Raw genomic sequence first — 11,173 nt, 5'->3', positions numbered from 1 at the left:
CTAAAGAAACTACATCTAACGTAACTCACATTGTGAATATCACAAAAAATATTTTATGTTAAATATTGACTTTATGTAATTTAATTCATATTGTGAATCTCATTTATTAATTATCTATGTTCAAGATCTATATATACTGTAATTCACATTGTGATCCCGATATATAAAATATACATGTTATAAAGAACTATATGTACTGTAATTTACCATGTAAATCCAACATACAAATTTTCATGTTATAAATTGACTTTGTGTAATGTAAATCACATCGTGAATCTCACCATTTTAAAATATTGATTTTATGTAATGTAATTCAAATTGTGAATCTCACCTTTTTAAAATAGAAATTCATCCACTCCTCCTCCTTGCCCCACCCCCTCCCCCCAAACACCACCAACACACCAATATAGACATTCACATGAAAATGTTAACATATTTGAAGTATTAGTAAAGTGTATTATATTGGACATAAAAGTTCAAATCAGAATGTAACAAAGCAAGAGTCTACATGTTCTTAAAGAAATTAAAGTGCATCTAAAATTATACTAATCATAATACCATTACATTTAATAAAAAAACTAAATTTTAAAAAATTTCCCATCCTTGAAGTTCTAAATCCTTTCTCCCCTTATTTCCCATCCCTTTTTTTTATCAAAGCTTGTATTTCTTCGTTAGACTTTCGTGCAAACTTCTCAGTTTGTGAAATGACTTTTGACCTCAATATGTTTGCGTCGGTCAAAAGTATCTTTGTCAAATACTTAATACTCAAATTATTTAATACATTTTGTTGTTATTGTGATTCTTTTGGCAACCCACAATCCCAATTTATTGTTTTATCTCTCATATATGTCTCCATATGATGCTTGCAAAAAAACTCCACAGTCAACATGATTATCCCTTGTGCACCATTTCATTATCACCCTTTCTGGTTCAACACCCTCCAAAATTAAAGTTGATTTGTGGTTGACACTCATCAAGTACCTACTAAAAAGTAGTTTCAGCAGAAAAAGAAATTGTCGTTTATTGTAATAATTATTTTATTAAAATTTAAATGTAAATTTTCTATTCTTACCAATTCTTCTGGTGCATCACGATAAGATCTTTTAAGCATTGCAGCTGAATTCCTGTTGTCAATGACATCAACCGATGGTTCCTCTAAGTTTATGCATATCAGGTAAAAGTGATTTTTTTTGATGAACTGGGAAAAACACTTGTTTTAGAATTTTAAATTGTTAATCTTTCTTAAAAAGATGTAATATATTCAATATCATTTATTTTAATGAAAAAAAAATAATTTTATTACCAATTGAACTTTTTCAAATGTCAGAAATTCTTTGTCTTTTTTCATTGCATCTTTGAATTGAATTTTTCAAATGTCAGAAGTTCTTTGTCTTTTTTCATTGCATCTTTGATATTTGAATCAAATTTGTCATATCTTTCAAAGAAAGTATGTTTTTTTGTCATATATGAAATGTCTCTGCAAAAAATATAAATATACATCAAACTTTAGGAATTGTTAAATACACAATAACGTACAATTTAATTTTATAATTATTCACACAATGAATCATAATAGGATTCATTGTATGAATTTTATAACTTATTCAGAATTCTTATAACTTACCACCATTGATGTATTAAATAAATACCACTTCACTGTAGAATTTGAATTATTCTTTTCTTCATAGTTCAAAACATCAATCCAAGCATCAATGATATGTGCATATACCGATAACCCTACTTGCATTGTTTCAATCATCCATCTTCCAAGCACATATCCTCTCTTAGTTTGAAATACCTTCTCACTTAATTTGTAATCAAATAAAACGAAAAACAATTAAAAGAAAATTAACTTATATTTGTATTAACAGAAAAATAATATAAATGATTACACGCTATTACCAATCCTGGATTATCTGATACTCTTACTTCATCCCTTTCTACAAATTTTCTTGCACAAACCTCTTTTTGATTATAAGGAGAACATACATACATTGATGGTTTTTTAATCGCTTTCCTTTATTTACCTCTTGACCATCTTCAATTCCTAAGATATTAATGTCATCTTATGCTGCTTCTGAATCATAACTTGGTCCATCTCCTTCCTGGAACTCTTGTGTTAGACCAAGACCAAGTCCAAGTGAAAAACTAGGCATTGATGTTTTTTTTTATTTTCTTTATCATCTATTATTGTTTTCTTAATTTTTTGTTTTGTAAATCTTTGTACTTCAAAAAAATCATCATCATCATCAAAATTTAAAATACATTGAACATAATCAGCAATCTCCTGAACTTTTGGATCAGTGTACAAATTTCTTGGTGTTACCATTAATATGAGTGGTTGATTCTTTAGTTTGTTTTCTGGTGTATTTTGTCCATCCTGATATTTATGTATATCACCCTCATTCCCATCCACTTCATTCATATCTTTAGGTTTTTCAGCTTCATTCCCATCTTGAGGTTTTGTAGCTTCATCCCCAATCACTTCATTCCCATCTTGAGGTTTTTCAGTTTCTTCTACAATCACCTCATTCCCATATTCAGGTATTTCATCTTCATTCTTATCTTTATCACTTTCAGATTCATTCCCATCTATTTTTTCTTCATCTTCACCTTCTTTTTGACTTTTATAATTGAACTATTATTTAAAGATTTCCTTCATTTCTTTCAACTCCTCTCTTTATTTGAACTTCATTGTTGAAAACTCAATTAACTTTCCAAACTTCATTTTATCATTCACTAGTTTTTTATAAATCTTTTTCACTTTAAAAACCAATTCCTGCAAAATGAAATAAAAAAATGTTAAAACGTCAAAAATTCACAATTTCAATGCTTCTCAATATATTTGGTATTCACTATGTGAATTTATTATATCAAAAAATAATAAAATACAAAAAGTGATGCACGTTAGATATTCACTCTGTGAATTTGTATAAATTCACAATGTGAATTTGAATAAATTGACAATGTGAATTTTCATGTCATTTGGAATTCAGTTATGATTCATTGTATTCACTCTATGAAATTTTATAAATTCACTCTGTGAATTTTGATTAAATTCATGATGTGAATTTTGTATTTCATATCAAATTCAATTAAGATATGAACCACATCAAAGATTCACAATATGAATTTGCATGACATTCCAAATGTTAGTTAAAATCCACCATGTGATGCATTTATAGTCATTTATTTCATTGTTCAAATACATATGGTGAATCTTAACATATTTTGTATGCATATATTTAGAAGAATAATAATCTTCAAGAAAAACCATTTTGTAGAAATTCACAAAATTAATATGTGAGATTATGAACCCGATAGTAGCATGATCCTTTTGGGTTGCCTTCACCATAGCAATTTGACATGATGAATTATGAGAAAGAGGCTGATAGATAATTTATTAATATATTATAAGAATAATATATTAATTGAGAAATCATATTACTTAACTAGTATTGATCGGAAATTAATATGGAATTAATTTTGTGATCAAAAGAGACTGATTAAATGTATGGGGATTGATATTGCAATTTACTGTTAGTTGCAAGTTGCACTATGGACTCCTAATAGAAGGAGTGTACGAATTATATGGGAAGCCCGTAGAAGAATTTGTCCAAAGGGCCTTATAGAAGGGTTTCATAGATTGCGTAAGGCCTAAGCAGAGAATTAGGGTTTCAGTATAAAACCCTAATAGTACAACTATATAAAGACCCCTTGGCATGAGGTTTTTGGCTACTTGATTCCTAGAAGAAACCCTAGACGACAATCCTAGCCTCCATCCTTTCTCTCTCTCTCTCTCTCTTTCTCTCTCTCTCTCTCTCTCTCTCTCTTGTTCATCTATTGCTAGTTAGTGTTTGTGACTCTATTAGAGGTGCAACAACTGAGGCATTAAGTTCTTGAAGGTCAAGATCAACAAGCTACAAGAAAAGGTATTCTTATAACTATGTTTAAGTTATCAATTTCAAAAATTGTATGCTAGATTAGGGTTTATGCTTTGGATAATTATTTGCATGTATAACTTGAGAAAAACCTAGATCCAAAGCATTAGGGTTGCATATGCACCATAGGAATGATGTAGTGCTCAAAACCTATCATGAACAATGTCAAAGATTCATAATGTTAATTCTAAAATTATAAAATCAAAATTTATTATATATAAATTATAAACTTACATCGAGTTTCATATCTTCATTTTCATCATTGTCGTATTCTTCATCAATCTCTATAATATCATCATTCCATTCCAAGGTTCCAAAGTCACCACTCTTTAACTCAGCCTTTTCCCTTTACATCATCATGTTATAATCCAAAAAATGTATTGCATGTATTTGTCTTTTTTCATTCTTACCATTTCTCATAAAATCCAAATAAGTAGCTGTTTTTATGTAAACAAAAAGATAATTAATTAATATTCTTATAATAACATAAATTAAAGTGTTAATTTCAAAAAAACTCCTTACCAATAAAACAAGAAGTGGCCCATAACAGTAGTTTCCTCTATCTGTTTCATCCCATGTCATCTTTGACATTTTCAAGAAATCCATTATAAATCCACACCAATCAATTTCTCTAATAGGTGTTTTTCCTAACAAAGTTGGCAGTACTGTTGTTTTGCAAGTTCCATGTTATTTTGTTCACACAACGTATTTACAAACAGTATAAGAAAATTTGTACTAAATATAATCCATGAATTTGTAGATTCTTTAATCCTCTCTTCAACATTTGATGGTCTCATAACCTTGTAGGTGTATTGTTGCTTCCAATCCATTAATTCTTTTCCTTCACATTAATCAATGTTGTATATATCTTTTCCGCCTAGAGGAATTCCGAGAAAATCATGAACAAGAGCTGGTGTTATATCTATGTTTCCTTTGGGTAGATGCATCTTCATATCTTCTGGATTAAATGAGTTAACAACAAATTGTGCCATTTTCCTAGTTATTCCGTTAGCTGCAATTCTAAGCAACAATCTCATACTCATATCTCTAACAACTTTTTTTGTTCTTTGTTTAAATATTTAACAATATCATGAAATTTCTTCGGGCTCATTCTTGTTCTCAAAGATACTTTCTCGTTTGGATTTATTGGAACTTTTGCCTTTTTTTTCTTTGAATACTTCCAAAGTATCTTTTTGTTGCCCCGTGTCTTTCATATTTCTTTTTCTTATACCTATTAGGTATTAATTTTTGTAATCTTCTTAAAATAATATATATTATAAAATAATTAAACATTTGAATATTAATAAACAAACGTGTTGCTTTTTTATCAGATTCTTTATTTATAAGGCTATCATCAGATTTAATAGGAGTCACAAATTTTAAATATTCAACCATTTTAAGTCTTAAACTCCTTCTGATTTATGTTCATGTTTTAAAAATAATAATAATAAGATTTGATTATATAATATTAAATTTAATTATAATTTTATAAATACTAACCTTGTGTTGTTTTCTTTTCTGGTGTCTTAAAAGCAGCCTTATCTTCCTTCATCAACTTTTTTGTTTTCTTTTAGTGAATCTTCTCAGCTTTTGAAGTCTTTTCTTCTTTTTTTTCTTAACTTATCAACAATTTCCTTTGCAGTTCTTTTTGTTGTTTTTTTATACTTTCTTGAACCTTCAACTACTTAATGTCAATTTCCACGTCATTCCAAATTCAGTTAAGGTTCATCAAGTGAATTTGCATTTTCCATCAATCAAATTAGAGTGATTTTAGCAAATTCACAATGTGAATATGTGTGGCTATTATCCACATCAAAGATTCACCATGTGAATTTGTGTCTCATTCCATGAATCTATAGATTCTTTAATCCTCTCTTCAACATCTGATGGTCTCATAACCTTGTAGTTGTATTGTTGCTTCCAATCCGTTAATTATTTTCCTTCACATTAATCAACGTTGTATATATCTTTTCCACCTAGAGGAATTCCGAGCAAATCATGAACAAGAGCTGGTGTTATATCTATGTTTCCTTTGGGTAAATGCATCTTCATATCTTCTGGATTAAATGAGTTAACAACAAATTGTGCCATTTTCCCAGTTACTCCGTTAGCTACAATTCTAAGCAAAAATCTCAGTCTCATATCTCTAACAGCTTTTTTTTGTTCTTTGTTTTAAATATTTAACAATGTCATAAAATTTCTTCGACCTCATTCTTGTTCTCAAAGATACTTTCTCATTTGGATTTATTGGAACTTTTGCCTTTTTTTTCTTTGAATACTTCCAAAGTATCTTTTTGTTGCCCTGTGTCTTTCATATTTCTTTTTCTAATACCTATTAGGTATTAATTTTTGTAATCTTCTTAAAATAATATATATTATAAAATAATTAAACATTTGAATATTAATAAACAAACGTGTTGCTTTTTTATCAGATTCTTTATTTATAAGGCTATCATCAGATTTAATAAGAGTCGCAAATTTTGAATATTCAACCATTTTAAGTCTTAGAATCCTTCTGATTTATGTTCATGTTTTAAAAAAAAATAATAAGATTTGATTATATAATATTAAGTTTAATTATAATTTTATAAATACTAACCTTGTGTTGTTTTTTTTCTGGTGTCTTAAAAGCAGCCTTATCTTCCTTCATCAACTTTTTTGTTTTCTTTTTGTGAATCTTCTTAGCTTTTGAAGTCTTTTCATTTTTTTTTCTTAACTTATCAACAATTTCCTCTGTAGTTCTTTTTGTTGTTTTTTTTTTTGTATACTTTCTTGAACCTTCAACTACTTAATGTCAATTTTTACGTCATTCCAAATTCAATTAAGGTTCACCAAGTGAATTTGCATTTTCCATCAATTAAATTAGAGTGATTTGAGCAAATTCACAATGTGAATATGTGTGGCTATTATCCACATCAAAGATTCACCATGTGAATTTGTGTCTCATTCCAAATTCAGTTAAGGTTCACCATGTAAATTTGCTTTTTTGAATTTCAAGGCATTATGATATCACCAACCAAATTTTATAAATGAAACACATGGTGAAACTTAAAATGTGTTTTTGTGCATAGTGTATCAAGTGAGATTGATAAGAAGCTTTGCAAAACCACTTTGAGCAAATTCACAATGTGAATTTGTGTGGCTATTATCCACATCAAAGATCCACCATGTGAATTTATGTCTCATTCCAAATTCAGTTAAGGTTCACCATGTGAATTTGTTTTTTTGCATTTCAAGGCATTATGATATCACCAACCAAATTTTATAAATGAAACACATTATGAAACTTAGCATGTGTTTGTGTGTATAGTGTATCAAGTGAGAGTGATAAGAAGCTTTGCAAAACCACTTTGAGCAAATTCACAATGTGAATCCGTGTGGCTATTATCCACATCAAAGATTCACCATGTGAATTTGTGTCTCATTCCAAATTCAGTTAAGGTTCACCATGTGAATTTGCTTTTTTTTGCATTTCAATGCATTATGATATCACCAACAAAATTTTATAAATGAAACACATGGTGAAACTTAGCATGTGTTTGTGTGCATAGTGTATCAAGTGAGAGTGATAAGAAGTTTTGCAAAACCAATTTGAGCAAATTCACAATGTGAATCTGTGTGGCTATTATCCACATCAAAGATTTACCATGTAAATTTGCATTTAAATAGGTTTGTAGTATATTACTATATAATTTCAATGTGAATGTTCTAACCTATTTTTTTATCTTGCATATCTTCACCTATAGTTGTAGGTTGAGCATCTTTAACATTTCTTGTCATTTTCACTCTTTTCTTATTATCCTTTTTTTCATTCTTCTTTTCTTCATTTTTTGTTTAAAAAATTAACTTAAACATGTGTTTTCATGATATGAAAGTTATGATTGATGCCTCTAAATATAAATATTAAGAAAACTATCATAATTTGTTAAATATAACAATCATAATGTTTTAAACATACCAATCACAAATTCTGAAACATCCCAAAAATATGGTCCGAAAATTTCGTTTTAAATCATTAATAAAAACCCTAATTATCAACCATTTCATACATTAAGAAAATCGTTATATTAAATCAGAGTATCATCTCAAAACATATTCTTTTTATCAGAGTAGACATCCCAGGCTAAAACTTCTTGTTGTGTGTCATGCAGTCATCCCGAGTCTTTCCTCTGCTACCGGAAGTACCTGAAACCAAAACTAAAAACTGTAAGCATGAAGCTTAGTGAGTTCCCCAATCTACCACATACCATACATAATCACATACTGCAAACATTGGGCCTAGCCCACTACATCGGTCCGCGCCCGGCATCAGACGAATCCAACATCAGGCCACGCCTGGCAACGAGCCCCGTTCGGTATACAAATTTGTTTCTACTAGGCCTCCCCTGTCTCCGGGCCCCACCCACTATACACATACAAACACTATCATATATTTATGCTAATACATAACAAACAATCGCTATTCTATAGTTGCTGTTCTCAAGGCCCCGCCTATCTTAGGCCCCGCCCCTACTCTGCTACTAATGAAATATGGAACCCCGTCCACACTAAGCTAGTGATGAGATACGGTCCCCCGCCCACACTCATCTCCCTACCAGGCACATACAAGTATCACAAAGACAAAAAGTATAACTAAGCATACACTACTGCCTCGGGTACCACCCGACATCGGACCGAAATCCAGAACATACAAACTGCATCAAGCTAACCCCGACATCAGATCCAAATCCGGTATACACTAACATACACAAACGGGATGGCATTGGTCCCTTAGACCCGTTCCTATTGGAGAAAACTCACCTCGCAAGGCTGACTGTTGAATCCTGCGAATAACCCCTCGTTGTTAGCTGGTAGATCCCCAAACTACTGATCTTTCGACTCCCCAAGCTATCAATACCCAAAATATCACTTAGTCGAAATCAATAATCCTCCTTAGAGTAAAATGACCATTTTACCCCTAGTCCAACTTGGTCCATATCTAAGGCTCAAAATCATAATATACAAAGGCCCATCACAAGATAGGCTTCCCAAACCCACTAGTGGCCCACTAATGGCCCAATTTGCCAAATTAGGGCCCAATCCCTCTAATGTTTGTTACCCAAAGCCCAAACAACTTCTTGACCCACATTATCTAACTTCTGATGCCCCTCCTAAGGCCCAAAGGACCAAAATCCCTTGCATGGTCCAAACTGAGGCCCAAATCTCACAAGACCCAAATCTAATGAGTACGTTGGGCGTACTCCTATATACGCTAAGCGTACTAGCCAAATGGTGTGTATGTTAGGCGTACCTGCATGTACGCTCAGCGTACTCCCCTTCTAAGTCATTTTCCCATTAAGTGCTTAATACTCAGATCCAGAAGCTACAATCAAAGATCCAAGTCCTTTTCAATGTCTTAATCCATAAAGTCACTGACTTGGTGGATTTGCATGCCCTAAACAAGTCCAAAATCCAAAAATGATATTCTACTTCCATGAAAGTGGCCTCAACTCTTGCATAAACCCATTAAGACCACCACGATGACAAATTTCTGACCTAGGGAGTCATTTAGCACCAAGGGTGGCAACCATCTAGAAATCGGATATGGACTATAAAGCTTCATCCTTTGGACCAAAATGAATTCAAAACCAAACTACACTAAATCTAAGCACTCTTAAGTAAAGTTATGAACTTTACACCTCCAAAGAGTCCCAAATGATGATGTTATCCCAGATCTTTGAGCTCAAACTTCCCATGTCCTTCCTTGCCAACTTCTTCTTTCCTCTTCCAAGCTTAAAACCACCAAGATGAGCTCAAACAATTTTAAGAAATTTAACTCATTAGGTTTTCGATTTTTATAGAAATTCACAAAAGTTGATCATCCGAGGGTTTCAATTTTGTTCAAAAGTGTAAAAACGATTTCGTAAATAGAACGTTGTTCATAGATTGATCGAATATATATTGTAACAAGTAATTTAGATTTTAGGTTTTAAAATTTTAGAAATCGTACATTTTGACCTGGAATCATTAAATGAGATAATCGGAGTATGAGTGAATAGTAGTCGAATATACCTTCTAGATTCATTTTTCGAACTTTCTGGCAAGATTCACGGTTGATATCATCTAAATCGATCAACGATGCGTTGAATCAATTTTCCAACGGTGAAGTAAATGATCGTTTTCAATGAGGGTAAAATCAGTTTGACTGAGACGATGCAGTTGATACTAACGGTGTTAAACGCCACAAACATTAAAATGTTTCAGTTTTATGAAATTGCCCCCTGAAGTTCTGTGTACTTTTATAGTCAGCTACAACTATGTTTTTATTTACAGTTTACAACCTAAAAACTGCCCCTTTGTTTTTTTTATCCAACCATCTACAATGGTTCCTTGGTTCAATAGATTAAAACATTTCATTGTTAGATCCAACACTATATATATATATATATATATATATATATATATATATATATATATATATAAGGTTAGGTTCATGTGAGACCACTATATTTTGTGAGACGGGAAGACACAATCCAAACCACTCATTTTTTTGATTAAAAAAACATTTTTTTTAAATGCAAAATAATTGAACATTTTCGGTTTCTTTTAAATAATACTTTTGTCACTTTTTTATCCAAAAAAAATAAAAATAAAAAAATTTATTGTTTTTTTTTAAATATCTGTCAAATATTCTTGTAGAATATTAGAATATTCTACTAGAATATTATAATATTTTACATATCTGACAAATCTACTAAAATACTACAGTATTCTGACATTCTAAAAATCACATTGGAATATTTATAGCTTAATATTCTATTAGAATATTTCACTTATTTAAAAAACGAAAATATTGAAAGTAAATCAAGTTACGGGTTGAAGTTTAAGAACATTATAATGAATATATCAAACAAAACGACGTATTATGGTGGGTTTGAGTACCTAACCTTATATACCCTTAAGGGTATATTCACTATTCAAATATATATATATATATATATATATATATATATATATATATATATATATATATAAATATAATTTTGTGGTTACTTTAAATTAATTTTTATTCCACATGTCATTTTATGTTTTTTTTATTTTATTAAAATCTAGATAATATTTAAATGCATATCAATTTTATTAATGAACTTTCCTTCAAATTTCAAAAGTATTAAATTAAAGATTCATTAATTTTCGTAATTTATTTATCTAAATTATTTTTTTTAATTTAAAAGAGAAAAAAACACTTTAAT

This window comes from Lactuca serriola, chromosome 4, assembly GCF_051521515.1.
Source record: "Lactuca serriola cultivar US96UC23 chromosome 4, Lser_US96UC23_V15, whole genome shotgun sequence".
Taxonomy (NCBI): Eukaryota; Viridiplantae; Streptophyta; class Magnoliopsida; order Asterales; family Asteraceae; genus Lactuca; species Lactuca serriola.
The sequence above is the reverse complement of the archived record's forward strand: the minus strand, read 5'-3'. Positions refer to the sequence as shown.